The sequence below is a fragment of the Haliotis asinina genome, chromosome 6, assembly GCF_037392515.1.
Source record: "Haliotis asinina isolate JCU_RB_2024 chromosome 6, JCU_Hal_asi_v2, whole genome shotgun sequence".
Classification (NCBI taxonomy): domain Eukaryota; kingdom Metazoa; phylum Mollusca; class Gastropoda; order Lepetellida; family Haliotidae; genus Haliotis; species Haliotis asinina.
Genome location: NC_090285.1, coordinates 40122527 through 40140222, shown reverse-complemented (window position 1 = coordinate 40140222; position 17696 = coordinate 40122527).

Here is a 17696-nt window from a genome sequence, read left to right as displayed (position 1 = left end):
AGGATACCGAAGACCTTACCCTAGGGACAACAATCTGCCTTGGTGGACTTGGTCAGTGCAGCTGCCCATGGTATGAAGGGATTCGAGGAGCAGCTCGCTGGGAAGGGGTTAGAGGCTAAAGTGGTAGGTCGTGGTTCAAGACGGGCTGAAAGCACCATCGACGTCCCCTGCAGGGCTTCGCTCATTGCATCAAGGGAGGAAGGAGATCTGGGAACGCAGGTCCTGAGGCATCTGCCGAAATTATTTTCCAAGATTAAACCGGAACTGGGACCAAGTGGAGCATAAAGATGCTTTCACACGGCATGTCTTAAGCCTAGGAAACTCTATTGCGGAGGAAACAGATACCTGAAAAGGCCCCTGCAAAACAATGCCTTCATGAAACTCGGCTGGAGATTGCAGAACGGGGGCAGGGTTTACCAGACATGAAGCAGACATCGCTGACAGCACCAGTGGTAGGCGTACCCATCAGACAGATTTGTATATCTCAGACACAGACACTTCAGCTCTAGCCAATACTGGTAATGTCGCACAGTTTCAGTGGAGCGAAGAATGAGTGTTCCAATCTGACTGTTTCTCATTAACCATGGACCATCGTCGGTACGGCTTAACTCAAGAGGAACCGCTGAATGGGGTTGGGTTCCCAAGGCAGTATTGTCACTGCTCAATAGTGTGGGATTTTCTGTTGAGGATAGAACACGATAGTTTAGAGGAATGTTGCCAACAGCTAGGGAACTACCCATTTGGTTGGACGCAGTGCTCTGTGCAGCTGCACTTACTGAACTTTGTGTCCCCCGATCAGAGAAATGTGTCTGGACTGTTTTGGGTGCCAGTATCATCTCAACTTGATTTGGCAGCTCAGGTACAAGCTTCACAGGAGAAGGGTGGGGAGTTGTTGGCGTTGTACTCCTCAGAAAGCATCCAGTGGCCTGAAGATCAGGGGACAACAACAGAAGCCAAGGGGCCACCCAAAGACCAGTTGAGTACCACAGGAGCCAAGAGGCTGTCTGAGGTGGGAAGTGTCGGGGTCAGTTGGGACTGTGGTTGAAGGGTCTACCCTGAGCCGGGATGCTTCCAGCTTCCCATACTACACTTGATTCCACCTGGACAAATATAAGAGAGACCTTCCACGGATATGCTAGCTTCGATTTGTTCAATCCCACTGGCAAAACCTGGACTTGCCTGTTCAGTTCGACAGCACTGGGGTTGTCCTGGGGGATGTAGCCGAGGCGGCCCATCATCTGGGACTAGTACCTGGCTAGATGGACATAGTGACACCCCTGCCTATCTCCACCAGGTCCATACCGACCCCGGGTATATCATGTTAGTTGGGCTCTACCTCAAGAAGGTCTCTTGCCTGATGGTCCAGGTGTCTCACAAGCTCTGGGGAGTTGAGAGGATTGACCAGTGTTTGGATGGTCGGGTGGTGAGAGCAAGAGGTGATTCAACAGGTATGCAGCTTTTGCTCACCAATTAGGACGCAGTTCAGTGATTCTCTTTGTAAAGAGGCAGGGATCTCACCCCGCAGTGGTGTGGGGTAGGGGAGGTTTGGGGAGAAAGATGGAGAGTGGATTGTGGACATTGTGTATGAAGGATTCGATCACACCTGTAGAGGTTGCAGATTCTTTGAATAGAGTCCTCCTTGGGGTACTTATTAGCATTTAAATGTTCTTTAAATTCTTGCGACAGCTGTAACCATATTTTTAAATAACAATATGTACAAAAACAATAAACATCGTTTTTGTCTTGTGAGACCACCCCTACAGAGCCCCTGGACCAGTGAAAGCCAAGAGCAGGTAACCCTCAAGCTATAACCTCAAGCCAAACACTTCCGTTCTGTACCTAATGCAGACAGAATGTGGGGAGGCGGGTGGTCGTACCCCAAGGAGGACTCTATTCAAAGAATCTGCAACCTCTACAGGTTTGTTCGATTCTGTTTCATAGAGATCCTGCTTGGGGCACTTATAAACATAAGACAGACTCCTAAAGACTGATCTTAGGGAGAGGCATTGCGTCTGCCTATAAAACCTGACACAAGATGGTAGCCTTTATTACAAAACGAAAGTAACAAGGAATCACACTTACCTGATCACGTGACCTATTTTTCGTACAGAAAAATGGGAGACGGGACAGGCGACTGATATTTCAGAGTTCTATTCACTGGCACCGGCCAAGGTGCTAGGGAAGACGCAGACCAGTCTAGACCAAGAAAATACCACCACCATAATAGAGCCCACCATCGGGGTAAAAGATCATTGTTCGTCAATTGCGAGGTAAGCTCAATCGGCTAGGGCGCTCGCGCCCTGCCCACTGGTGAGAACTGACTGGCCAAACCGAGCACACTCGCTTGACAGTTTGTCTAACTGGTAATAACGGATGAACGTGCTCGTTCAGATCTCCTCATATGCCTTAGATGTCGCCACAGCCCTAACCGAAAGAGCTTTCGAACCTTCAGGGGGTGCATGACCTTTCGAGGTGTATCCCATACAAATGGCAGAGGCAAGCCACCTAGATATGGTCTGCTTGTTCGCTGGAGGGCCAGCCTTGTCGCCACCATAACAGCAGAACACCTGATCATTCTTGCGAATGTCCTTTGTTTGTTTGATATAAGCATTAAGGGTCTTACAGACATCTAAGACGTGAGCACGTCGAAAAGAGGTACCGGGCGGCGAAGGATGCTTGAAAGCAGGGAGCTCAATAGGTGCTGTTATGTGAAAGGTGCTATCGCTCTTAGGACGGTAAGAATCTGGCAATCTAATGCTCACTCTGTCTTTGTGAAACACCGTTAATTCCATAGCATGTATGTCGCCCACCCACCTGCCAGAAGTTACCGCCACAAGAAAAGCAGTCTTCCATGTCAACAGCTGGAGGGAAAGAGCTGACAGGTTCTGAAAAAGAGGACAGGACAACCAGTCAAGAACTGGCAAGTCCCACGGGGGACTAATCGGCTGGACAGACCTACTGATTCTGTCCACGCCTGCAAGGAAGCACTGAACTAGAGGGTGCTGCCTGAATAATCCGCCGTCAATAGGAATGTGGAAGGCAGAGATTGCCGTGGAGTATGCTCTAACTGTAGAAGCGGCCAGACCGGCTTCCAGCTTAGATTGTAGGAACTCCAACAGAGATACTAGATCTGCAGAAAAGGGATCGAAAATCCCCCTGTTGACACACCAGTGCACATAACAGGCTATCCTCATTTTGAACGTTTGTTGAATCGCTTCGTGAACCCAGAATTGTGTCTGCAACTGGTGCAGGAATTCCTCTTGCATGGAGGCGATTCTGCACAGCGGCCAAGCCACCCACTGAATCCTGGGATTCGGGTGCGGCTTTCCGGTCTGAGATAGCAAGTCCGGTCACAAGGCTGAGCCAGAAACCTGAGAATTACCGGAAACCAGCTTTGTGCCGACCAAAGAGGTGCCAGAAGCACAAGTAGGTTGGTTGTGTGGCCAGCTGCGAGAGGACTCGTGAGATCACAGGAACTGGTGGGAATGCCCACAGCACTCTGTCCGTCCAATCGAGCAGAATGGCGTTGTTGGTTATTGCTCTCGGATCCGGTATCCTTGAGCAAAACACAGGAATCTGATTCGTCGCCCCAGAGGCAAACCAGATCTACCTGGAACGACCCGAACAATTGGGAAATAATCCTGAATATCCGCCGATGCAGTATTCACTCGTGTGGAACGTTGTCTATACCCGGGAAATAGATGGGTATCACCTGAATGTCGAACTGGTTGCACCACAGTAGAAACTGCCACGCCTTCTGAAGGAGGGACGGAGACACTGTGCCACCTTGCTTCAGGATATACGTCATGGCGCTCTGGTTGTCCATCTCGAGATGAACCACTTGACCCCGACCACACTCCACGAAGCTCTCGAACACCCTTTGGACTGCTCTCAATTCCAACACATTGATGTGGAAGATGACTTCGTGCTCGGACCAACGGCCCAAGACTGATAGTTTGCCCACCCCCACCCCCACCCCTCCTGCGCTTGTGGGGGACGCGTCCGTCTGAGTCGAGAGGGAAGGTCCACTTCCGTCCACCACCGCAGGTGAGGAATCAACCAATCGGGAGTCTCAAAAACAGTCTCGTAGCTCTCCAAATGGGACCACAACTGGGCTAGTGCCTGTTGAATGGGTCACATCCTCAACCTGGAACGCCAGACCACTGTAGGAGCCATAGTGCCCAGCAAATGAAGCTAAGTTCTTGCTGTTGCCCTGGAGAACTCGAGGAACTGAACCACAGTCCTCTGAACTTTGACGATACGGTCTGGGGTCAGGGAAAGTATCCCCTGTGGCGTATTGAACCGTGCCCTCAAGAATCCTGCGTGGGGGTTAGGTCTGATTTCTTGAGATTCATGATCCAGCCTAGCTTCAGCAGCTACAGGTTTGTTCGAATTCTTCATACACAATGTCCACTATCCACTCTCCAAAGAATGTGGGGTTCACCTCCGATGGAAGGTGCACCAGGGACATTACTGTGTTGAGGACTGGGGAATTCACCTCACGGGGATGTGGAAGGATGTACTGAATATTGGGAACTATAGCCTTTTCTCATTTACGTGAGGGAGTGGAAAAAATAAAATGTGAGAAACTGCCGGGTCTACTCGAGGTGCGAGTGGGCTGGAAGGAGCAAGGAATTGCTCGATTGAGGTCAGCAGGTGAAGGGACTGGCCCACGGAGCGGGGATAGCCAGAATATTTCTGATGCAGCCTGGTTCCTTGGGTCTGACGCGCCTGCGCTTACGCTCAGTGTCGGAGCGTTAGCGCAGGCGCATCAGATCCAGGGAACCAGGCTGGGTGGAGGTCTGTGAGCATTTTTAGACATTTGGTTTGCTGCCCGACAACATCTCAAAGTTAATCATGGATAGTTCTACTACTATCCCTCTGATCACTCTCATTTTGACTTTTGTGTATTGCCAAAGGATGTGTAAATAATTTTTTTTACATATTTTTCCTTTTATCAAAATATCCTTATCCTTAATAATCAAAATGACCACCATTTTGGCCGCCTTCTTGAATTGTCGTGCGTTTCCTTCTCGGCAGTTAAATTTACATAAAATTAACACTGAATGTGTCCATTTACATCTAATGTTGATGCTTTTGATGTTTTTTGACACTTGTGTCTTCTTCGGTGGTGGCTTGAGCATAAAACAAGTAATTTTGTATGGTCATGTCGTGTTGTACAGCTTATTCTTTGAGACAGGGGATTTTGGCGATTCTCCGACTTCTCGTGGAAATGTGTGGTGGTGAATTACCTATTGAAAGTTTACATTATTCCTGCAAATAGAATCAGTTGCTTTTGTTTCCTGTTTACATCTAGAGTGACACTATGTTATATAGAATTATTTCATATTACGCCAAGATGGCCGCCACTGTAGTTTTACTGCTTATACATAGCAGAGGACTAAATGTTTACTTATATATAAAGCAAACAGTTCATTTGGTATCATATGTTTAACACAGTATAGAAAAAAACAACTAAATTTCCTTGTTATGGTTAATAAAAGTTTCACATTCCTAAAATATTTGATGAAATAGCATTATCCAAAGTATTTGAAAACTATGCTTCACGGTCGATATCTGCATCTAAGCTCTTGTTGTAGCTATTCAAATGATAACTCTTGATCACTTTTGATACATTCAGAAGCTTACAATTAACTCTCCTCTTCATTTTCTTTCACATCACATGTAACATCATGTCAGAATTGGAGTCATCTGCAAGCCCAAGCTGTTCGGGCAACAATCACATGTCATACAAAAAGACTTGCCTCTGTGCACAATGAATCAGTTCATCTGCATTGACATAGATCTGTCTGCTGACATACCTCTGCATTTACTCGACGTCAGTTCGAACAATTCACAGGGAGCAGGATGTCTCGACATCAGAACACAAGCAAAGAGATAAGCTGACCATCACAAATGGTCCAACCATGGACAACTGGTGACGTAATTCGGTTGGCTGCAGATACTGTTTCCAAACATGCACGTGTCGCTCGATGTGATATTCTAGTCTGCTGGATATCGGTGGGGGCTTTTCATTTAATGTCTTGTCTCATCTACAGACATCACTGGATTGTTTGGTACATACATTGAACTAAACGTCTGTGCGATGTGATCTAGTTTGTTGATATTATAATACGTCCGTATACTGATGTACTTTTGTTTTATGTTGGACTTGTTTCTTAATGTGTTTCTGTGTTGGCAGTGTTTAGCAATGTATGGCAAAAACAAGGACTCCTACATGGCGATAAAGTCGGGCGCATCCGATTCCCATGGACAAAAGACCCCAGTTCTTATCGAGTTCACAACTTTCAAAGACAAAGCAACAAAGACAATTGAACCACAGTCTAAGTAAACTTAGTCTAAGTGTATTTCGTTACACTCCACCACTGAGTCTAACAAAACCTAGTAAAAGGTCGCGTCAGGTAACCTCTGAGCGACAAATGGCCGTCCAATCAAACGCGAGACGGTTAAATAGATTTAACCAATCAGACAACGGCTACTATTTAGGGTTCGGGGGGACTTTCAAAATATTCAGGTCACTGACACAGATCTCTCCAGAAACAAAACTCTCGCATATAACACAGTTATTTGACCAGCAGTATATACGCGTTGGGGTTTCTCTTGACATGGTTACCATTAGCTAATATTTCCGCAAGACAGCATCCTTGAATATTGTCAAAACCACTATTTTGAGCGACTGTTTACTCTTCATTGTCAAGGTTGGACGTACGCCGTGTGGATCACCCGGAAACGATCGTACGCTAAATATCATTCGGAATCGTTCGGGTATGAACCTTTTCGAGATAAAAAGTTCAAAAGGTATGTGCGAATGTCCACTTTCGCAATTTGGTAAGCTATGTTCTGACTTGTCAGTCTCAAAGGTTACCTGACGCGACCTCCCATAAGCTTTTGTTAGACTCAGTAGTGGGGTCTAACGAAACGTACTGAGGATAAGTTTATTTAGACTGAATTGAACCAGTTGTGCGGATTACGTTTTTAAATGTCATTTCCAATATGGAACAGTACCAAATCCTCGAACATAAACACCAACGTTGTTGCTGCAGAATGTGTGTCTAAATTGACCTTGTTCAAATCCGAGATATGAACAAGGTCAAAAGGTAACTGAAGGCCGATACGTAAAACCAGAGATAAAAAAACCCCTCTGGAACCGTGTTCCCTCAAAGTATGCAACGCTACCTATTCTACTGGAGGGTTTACATTTGTAGACATGCATATTACATTGTTACAAAATGTACGAACACTAAAACATCCACATCCTTTTCCAGAAGAATCATTGATCCACTTCTGTCCATGGAAAGTCTTCTTGGCAATTTTGCTGCCTCTGGGGACCTAAGGGTCCATTTCCGCCCCCCCAGGACGATGGCATCTACGCTCCTGATAATAATGGTAAACAGATTTTACATCATTGGTACTGTGTGTATTAATGCAAAATATATGTCTGCACGAGTAAAAAGCTCAAACATGAAACTCAAGTTGTGATTTAGCAGTAGACGTCATTGTAAACAAGAGGGCTTTTTATGTTTTCTTTAAAAGATCGTTTGCTAAAATCACAGTTGCTTGAGTCAGCGACGGTTCTTCTAATAAAGGAAAATGGCATTCTACATCATTTGTACTTCCCACGCATTTTAAGACTGCACGAGTTGTTTTTACACCGCTTTTAGCAATATTCCAGATATATTACAACGAGAAGCACCAAATATAGGCTCCACACATCATTCCCATTTGGGAAATCCAAATAGGGTTGTTTGGAGCGTCATGAGCTATAACCATTCGTTATTCGACAATCCCGATAGATTTAAATGCAAAACAAATCTGTCGGGTCGTGAAAAATTTAATCTAAATTTTAAACTGAAATATTGAAATGCTTTACCAGCAGGTGGCCGCGCACACTGGCCCTCAAAGTGACCATCCGGGACTTGCTTTGTCTCGAGCTACCTACTGAAGGACGGAATGGTGGGTTAACGCTAAGTTATGCCATCTATAGATGGCATCGTACAGGGCATGCAGGAAGGGTTCCCTATCTACACTACCACCTAAATCTACCAGTCAAGTGCAGTCAGCATTGGGTCTACTGGGGATGCTGAAAGGAATGGGGCCACAGAGTGTGCCAACCCTAAACTAGCTAGGTTGCTGTAACAACCATCCTGACTAGCACCGAATCTACTCCATGTACAGTCGGCGGGGGGCTACGCGGAGAGTTGACATTCGATGGAGTCACCATGAGACAAGAGCTCATCCCATCGGTCCCTTGGAAAGTCAGTGTACTAAAAGTCCAGGTGGAAGGGTTTAGAGGGACACAACACCAAATCCAGAATGTGCCAGCGTTCCTGCGTCTGAAAGAAAAGACTCATGCATAAGCATCAGGAATCACATTTCTCGCGTATGTAGATTGGTCTAACTACAGTAAGTAAGTGTAGTTTTATGCCGCTTTTGGCAATATTCGAACGACGGGAATCAGAAGTGGGCGTGAGACATAGTATTTAAGCAGGGACTCGAACACTGGCACTGAACATGACGCGTCAACACTTTAACAACTGGGCTACACTATCACAGCGTTTACATGCAGAAACCAGTATCAACCCTTTCCCATCTATACCTAAATTGTTGTATACTATGAGAGAATGAGTGTGCACTGTATAAATAAACAAATATTCATGAAGACGCGTATTGCCTTCCAAATAGATATGGAAACACCTGCCTGTCTGGTCCTCTATCGCCCTTCCGAAGAATCCTTGAAGTCGTCCTACCTCTACAGGATTTCAAGACTTTCTGTCCCCTCGACGAATATTTCGCATCATTATGAGTCGGTGTTCAGACTCCAAGCGGGCTTCAGTCGCTCACTTCGGTCGCTCGCTTAAAGTGTGCAGCTGCAAACGGCAAAGGGCAAACCAGCCACCTTACACAACCTAATCCCAGTCGCCGAACCCGAAACAAAGGGTTAAAGCAATTGAAAACACCTCAATCACAAGTGTTTGCACAGAGACATGTTTTCTGATTTAGCGTGAGCCAAGACCTGGTAATATTCTTTATTGAAACAAATCGAAACAAACATTTCTCTCATTAATTACAGATTTATTTATGTAAGACAACATAACATAATACAGGTGTGACACATTGTAAATATTAAATTACAAGTTAAACCCAAAGTAACACAGGTGTATGGATCATTAAAAATGAATTGGGAATGTTGTAAATTGTGATGCGCTCATCACTGCTCATCGCATTCACTCACTGGTGTTATTCTGCGATTACAGTCTGTTTGTCGTGAAAAAGTACCAATGAATGGCTCTTTAAAGAAAAAAGTAATAAAGTGAAATTAAGATTGCAAATTCTTATAATTTTACCATGCCAATTGAACATTTAATTCACAGAATTTTATTCAACGTAGGATGAAAGTTGTTTCACAAACAATCATAACATAGACACCACAACCGCCGACACAACATGGGACGCAACACAGCCACCGCTAATAACGATACAACTACATCCACCACTACACCACTGGAACATCCAAACTACATCTATCACTGTGTGCATGTCATCATCAAGATATGGTGCTATGGTGGACACTGAAGTGTTTTAGCCCATCATATTCAGTGGTGTTCATCATTTCATTGTGCAAACTAGTTCTAAAGATGTGTTGTGATGCTACATGCATCCTATAAAGGCAAAGTAGGATCATACCTTTTGTATGATTAGAATCTCTCAATATGGATAACTGTGACGTTAAAGGAACATGCATTTGAAAAATAGGTGATTTACAAAGTACATATGATATACTCCCAGTTTTGCGATATACTGAAAAACCAACAATATAACTTTAAACGCATGACACGTTTTATTCATAACAGTACTTCTTTTTTATTCTTTATACCACGTTTCAGAACCACTTTAGAATACCTCTTGGCTACATAATCAGCTACGTGTACTTTTGCTGAATGAGCTGTCACGTAGATACAAGTCATGGTGTGGATGCATCTTCCAGTCATCATACATTGTAGGTTAAACATTTGTGGATTTAGGTCTAGTTTTCCATAATCGTAGATTGTACATCTGTTTATTCAGATTTGCATCTAAATGATCGTAGGGATCCTTTAGGGAAGGGCATATTCGGTAGACTGGATCAGCTGCACAAAATGAGGACATAAAAAATATAGGACTTCACTAAACGTGAGAATCCTTGAGAATGGCTTTAAAACTAACACTTTGGGGGAACTAACCTGCACTAATTGTCAAAACGCTTCACTCACTCACTCTGCTATTCTGGACGTTGGGATTTGATGGCTGCGTTGTATGCGTATAGAATCTGGAACATTCTCTGACATTCTCTGATATTACACCGAAGTGTTTTGACCTGTTTCCGAAGTGTGTTAATAAGATGCTGTCAGGTGTAATGGAGATTTGACGGTTTCATATTCAAACTGTCCCCAAGATATAATGACCGACAAAATCCTGATTGTCACCTAATTGTGTGAATGTAGTTGGTGCGTTTCCCATTGTCTAATGTTCTACATGTTCTAAAATGGGACGGAGTGATAACACACCTTGAACAAGTTTGCCATATGACGTACTTCAAACTTAATGGGGATGTGTGCAGACATAATATTATATATATATAATAGTTGGACATCAGTTGCTGTACGTTTGTACACAGTTTCCACCAGGTCAACCCCGTTCGCAAACAGAGGAAACTCCACCGCATTATGTTCTTAGTTACTTTGGTATTCCGTGCAAATATTCTCAAAACCAAATGAATTGTTGTTAAGAAGTTTGTAGTACCTTTTCCCCTCGGTTACGAAAGAATTCTCATCAAGTTCTACTCGTTCTGCGTTTATGTACGTCTCACACAGGTCTTCCTATGCAAACACTATGTGCATTACGATATGGCACGGTAGGGTATACAGACATGCGTTTTAACATGTTCTCTATTTGGGATAAATATTTCTGACTGTGAAACATGAACAAATTTGCAGCTGTCAACATGCTGAATACTTATTTTCTGCAATTCTTATTGGAAACAGGACAAGAGTACAATGGGTCGGTAGAGCAAGAAAGGAGGAAACAAACAAGAACTTGTTGGGTGAGAAACTGGCTTTAACCTGAGAAGCCAAACGCTGTGGAACTTCAAGTGACACAGGATCTCCGCCTTGATGATCATGAGTCCTACAGTTTCTTGAGAATAACCCCACCCATGTTTGATGAAATTCTTGAATGCATCACCCCTTCATTAAATAAGATGTCTTGGTCCACCCTCACTTTTCTGTGGTGGCATGGTGATGCCGATGTCTCCATCTTGAAACTGATAACGGAAATAAGAATGGGCTGGGTACTTACAGAAATCAAACCAGGACACGTCTGCTATTGCCACTACACTCGCTAGAATCAGATTGAGAATGTAGTGCGAACGGGAAGAGAAGTCTGAATACGAGCTAGTTGAGTTAGGAAAGAGTTAGAGCTTGGTAGTGCATGTTAAGAACGTGGTAGGTCTAATTCAGAACGGATATAAACTGATAAAGACGGGTTTGAACTGCTTGGAAACATTGTTCACATGAGGGGAAGGTGCATTTCCTCCCAGTCTATATGTAACACCAACTGTCTGGGCATTGGGCACAACTGAGGTAGACATACTGACAACTGTTTATGATCAAACGACCATCGTAATTTATATAATCATAACACGTGCTATCCCGTTCATTCTCTCTTTACAGTTATTGTTAGACCCGTGAAGGTCCCGGAGTAGAATAGGCCTTCAGCAACCCATGCTTGCCGTAAAACGCGACTGTGCTTGTAAGAGGCGCCTAACGGGAACCGGTAGTTCAGGATCGCTGACTAGGTTGACACATGTCATCGGTTCCCGATTGCGCAGATCGATGTTCATGTTATTGGTCACTGGATTGTCTGGTCCAGACTCGATTATTTACAGACCGTCACCATATTGCTGGAATGTTGAATACTGTTGAGTGCGGCGTAAATCTAAAACTAAACTCACCTGAACTCACTAAGTCACTAACTCAGCACTTGGTATAAAGACATAGGGAGATAAGGGATTACCTTGTCTGCAAACCCTCAAACATTTTGAAATAGTTCCTTGATTCTAAAACTTAAGAACTACTTTGTCGGTTTGTCTCCTTGTTCCATCCATCGTGCATTAAGTCTTTTGTTCTGTGATTTATGATCTCCTCTAATTCTGCATGAACTGTTTTAATTTCTGATAGAATTTCCTCTTTTGCTGATTGTTTATGCAATTCATCTAATAATTTTGTGAGAAGGTTTAGTTTTTCTTCATTTTCCCTTTCCGTTTACATTCTTGTTTCTTTTTTGTGTGGAATGAATATTGTATTACCTCAAGAATCAATGCTTCCCAGAAAGGTTGGTTGTCTTTATTAAATTCGGTTTCTGTGTACGCATGTGGAGAGTCGAGAATCAGGTCTTCCGCTTGACGACTAGGCTCCCCACCGCCCAAAACAAGCAAGAAAGCAAACACATCGCCGTCCATGCCACTAAACTTTCTAGCACATTTCCCTTAACACACAGCCTCTTACACACTGTAGGTACGACTTGGCGCTGAAGTTGTCTTGCAGAACGCAGACCCGAGGACGTATCATTACAATGACTTACAACAAATATAAACAACAGAAAACAATTTGATATTAAACAACATATTGAATCAGTTGTAAATCATGAAAAGAATGAAATCTACTATTCCCATTGTTCAAAACATTGTTCGAAATAATTTCACATTGTTCAAAATAACAGAACAGTTTCAGACATTGTGAAAAAGACTACTCGTATCCCAAAGCGCGTACTGCACCTACATGCACTGGTAATGCCACAGGATAGTGAGTCAGTATGGTTTTACGCCGCTTTTAGCTATCTCGTATTTCAGCAATATCGCGGCTGGGGACATCAGAAACTGACCTCAAAACCCACAGGATAGAATATCATGTATATCATTTCCTCCACTGTGCTGTTAGGCTTTCAAACTCGTTAACTCAGACCCTAGCTATAATCGTTCTAATTTTATGAATAATGTGATCCTTTCTTAAGCTGGTAATTCTACACGTGTGTTACAGATGGCGTGGGGAGCCATTACTTTTGCAGCAATCAAGTCGTTGGGAGCACAACTGTGATAAGTAGAATTCACAATCCGAATGTGTTTATACGCGTGTCTTACCTAACACGTTTTCTCTACCCTTGGTCTTTAGAGCAAATTTCGAAGCATATGCAGGTTTTATTACTTTGTGTTTGTACATTTTCATCTACTATGGCGGAAACGATGACATGGATATGTAAACCATGAAGAAAATGCATCGCAAACTCATCTGTTCAAAAACACTTACTATAGTTTTAGGTAAGGGTATATGTCCTCTGCAAGCTACACTTGTCTCTACACTATTAGGTGATCTGGATCTGGTGGTCAGTAAGAAAGTGATTGCACTTCTTCAAAAACAAATGCCTCCCAGAATTTACTTGTGAAGATCCGGGTTGGAACTGATCTTGTAAGAGGCGACTAACAGGATCGAAGATGTCAGGCTCTGTGACTTGCATGACACATCGTATCACAGTTTCGTAGATCGACGCTCATCCGTTTGATTACCGAATTATCTGGTCTATTTAGAGACTGCCTCCATATAGCATGAATATTGATGAGTGTGGCGTAGATCTAAACTCACTCACTCTTTCTGCTGTACTTCCACTTTACTAAGGAATCGCTATTTTCGGCGTATCGTGCAAATGATTTGTGAAAACCAATCCTGCTGTTGGCGTTGATGATACTACAACACTACTACAACTACTACTACCACTACTACCACCACCACCACTACTACTACTACTACTTCTGATAATAATGGTAGTGGTAAATGACAACAAGTGATGATCAGAATGTACAGAAATATCAGAAACACATAGATATTAAAATCACATAAATATCGCGCCTGGAAGATTATGATGATTTAAGGAGTTAATGAAGCATCAGTCCAAGAATTAAGAGAGAAAGAAAAGTAAAACCCAAAAGACAAATATTCACAAACTTCACACATCAGTACGAATCAAGGATTCCTAATGTCATTTCTTTAAGACAATTGTAAAGAAACATTCATTTCATACACCATAAACGGTTTATTAAAATTTCACGTCACGCAATGAACACGTTGCTGTAAGTCCTTCTTTGTCCTAGAGTCTGCACGGCCGCTCCAAAAATGAATGGCACCATTCACGTTTCATACTTCGTGACATAGCTTCTTACTCTTTACCCAGAAGGTTTACGGATAGAGTTTCAGTTCAGATTAAATGTATCCATTTCTATATTTCGTTGATTCATGAAAACGCAGGCTTGCAATAAACAAGTCTTTGCCTTAGATTTACATATCTGACTCTTACGACTGAGTGTATGTAATCGGTCATACATGCATCCTAACATGGAGAGTTTGAATTAGACACATCTCACAGTCCCCTTGTCCCTTTCATGCATTCGTCTCTTGTGTTTGTCACAGGTCGACTGTGTGGATGGTTAAGAAGCGCGTGTGAAAAGTATGGGTGCATACCAAGAAGTCGATGATGTGTGCAGAATGGGAGCCGTAGAGCTCTGTTGAAGTTCTGTGTGTGGAATATCAGGAGATGGGGTGAGGGGTATAGTTGGGGGACTTTCTATAGTCTGTTTGGGCACAGGGTACGAAGTACAGGGTGTGAGGCACAAGGATAAGAAGTACAGGTAGAGGGTGAGAAGTGCAGGATGTGAGTTACAGGGTAAAATGTATGGGATGTGAGGCAAAGGGCAAGAAGTACAGGATGTGAAACACAGGTATGAAATACAGGGTGTGGTGCACAGGGCAAGCAATACAGGATGTGAGGCACAGGATAAGAAGTACAGGAAATGAGGCAGAGGGTTAGAAGTGCAGGATGTGAGGCACAGGATAAAATGTACGAGATGTGAGGCAAGGGGCAAGAAGTACGGAATGTGAGTCAAAGGTAAGAAGTACAGTATGTGAGGCACAGGTAAGAAATGATACATGTGAGGCACAGAGTAGGAAGTACAGGATGTGAGGCACATGTAAGAAATACAGGATGTGAGGCAAGTTTCTTGATACTCAGTACGTGGTATAGGGTGAAAAAGCACAAGATGCATGGTGCACAGGGTACAAGATACAGGGTGCAAGTTACAGGGTGCTTGGTTCACTTTGTAAGGTACAGTTGGGTGTGAGGAACACAGTCTGAGGTGCACAGTTGCACGGGTTACAGGATGCCCTGAAACATATACAGTGTACTGCTAGAGACAGGATGTGAGGTACAGGTACACAGTGTGGGATACAGTGAATTTGGTACACATTGTGAGGTACAGAGTGATAGGTACAGAGGGTGAGGTACAACGTCACAGAGGTTACAAGATATATTGCCTAAAACATATATTGCAAATCTACTCTACCCTGTAATGGTAGGGTTATTTTTGTTCGTGGAAATTAGGCTTGTTTTAGGGTTGGAAAGGGGGTAAGCTACGCTAAAATAATACACTAGATAAAGGTTTCTGTGGGCTGGTCCATTTAGCTCCGGAGGAGTCTGTACCAGAAAATCTAGTGATCAACGGCATGAACATCGATCTGCGCAACTGGGAACCGATGACATGTGTTAACCAAGTCAGCGATCCTGACCACCCGATCCCGTTAGTCGGCCTTTATAGCAAGCATGGGTTGCTGAAGGCCTGTTATACCCGTATCCTCGCGGGTCGTTGCGGGAGGAACGTAGGCACTCACTATAATGGCAACAAATATGTTGCTGGCAGAGCCTACAAAGACTGATCATAAAATGACGTGTAGGATGACACAGGCATGACAAGCACTCATTAAATATTTCATTGTCATATCTTTACGAGTTACTTTATGCTGACTAGAAAACTGATAAACGCAATGGCAACGATGAAACATTTAAACACTTTCCCCCAGGGTATGCACGTGGATTTGAAGACCAGGAGACTGAAAGGTTAACGTTTCATGGCATCATATGTGGGTAATATACACAAGAGTTCTTGAATATCATTTTATTTTTCGAGAATATAGTTATCAGATCAATGCTGTTTCTAACATTTTAGATGGTAGTGGGCGTCTTATTCAAAACTGATGTTAGCCATGTTTAAGTTGATAAACTGACGAGGTAAAGAAACGTTACCACTTTGAATACATCGCCCAAACGCAACAGTGTGCTTTCCACTTGGAAATAACGCATGTAATGCATGCTTTTTCACAACATTTTCCACATTATTTACGTAAAGGTAAACTGTTAAATACCAAACAGGTATAAAACCAACGCAAACGGGTTGTCGGGCACTCTTCCTGTTGAAAGAAACACGAAAAGAATGGCTCGGTCAGCTTTGCGACAACGAGAACGGGCGATCATGATGATCGAAAAGGGAGCCTGCCATACGCACATTTGCAAGAACGCTTGGCCGTTATCGCGTCACTGTCACCAGAGGACCAGTATCTGCTGCGCTTGCTGCTTCTCAGGAACTTATTCCTGGCGGTGAAGTCATCAGTGACTCTTTGCTTGGGTCACTATCTAGCCCGAGACACAGAAGCCAGGGTACTGAGGTCTTATGGCATCCGGGCTTACAGACGAACATCATCGACGGACACTTTGATGGGTCCAGACGTTGACAGCGACGTGAATAGCTGAGGGGGCTATTCTCGGGTGAAAGCCGCTCCTTTTGTGGTTATTTCACAATGGGGTTTTAATCTGTTGTAGCATTCCTTTAGCCTGTTTGTCTACCTTTGACTATTCGGATCCAGTGTTCAGCTGAACATAAAGGCAGCTCAGTGGTTATCACGCCGAAATACACATGTGCCTGTATTAAACAATGTCGCGTTTACTGTTTTGCTATATAGCTGTAACACACCTGAATTTCTGAAATTTACCTACCCAGCTTAACATGAAGATTCATTGGGGTGCTTTGAAAGGTGCAAACTCTTTCGGCGTTGTGGTAAACAACCGATTCAAGCTAATGTTCACAGCAGACAATCTTTAAACAGACATACTGCATTTTGCCAATACTTCAATACTTTATTGTCACCCAGTAAAAGCGGGTCAATATAGTCTTGGACTTTACATTTGCTGTGCAAGGTTGAGGTTTTCAGCGTAATTAGTAGTTGTGATCAGTGATCATAATCAGGAGAAGATCTAATGACTTTACGTAAGAAACACTGGAAATGACAGGAAAATCACCAGTGGCATTATTTTCGTATGGCGATATGTTGTGATATGCGTCAACGTATGTCATGTACTTTTCGTGTAGCAATTAATTTTAAAAAGATTGTAAAATGGCTCAGCTGACCCAAGGAGTGGGGTAAGTTGCACCAGCTCACGGGGTAAGTTGATCAATGTTCACTGATGATGGCATATTTTAAGTTATAAAAACTGTTTTTGAACAACTGAAACATACATCACGCCTAGTGGTTTTAACAAGACAAGCATTAATTCTGTTATACACCACTATCTAAAAATAGTAAATTCAAAATTATCTTTTTGTCATATATTTTAACTGAAGGGTTATCAAGAAACAACAACAGACTTTAATTAAACATGTATAAGCTCACTACTCAATACACTAGCTTAGAAAATTCAAATTTTTAGACATGATTTTTACTATTGTACGACAGTGAATGACTTTAGTTTCACGCCGCTGTCAG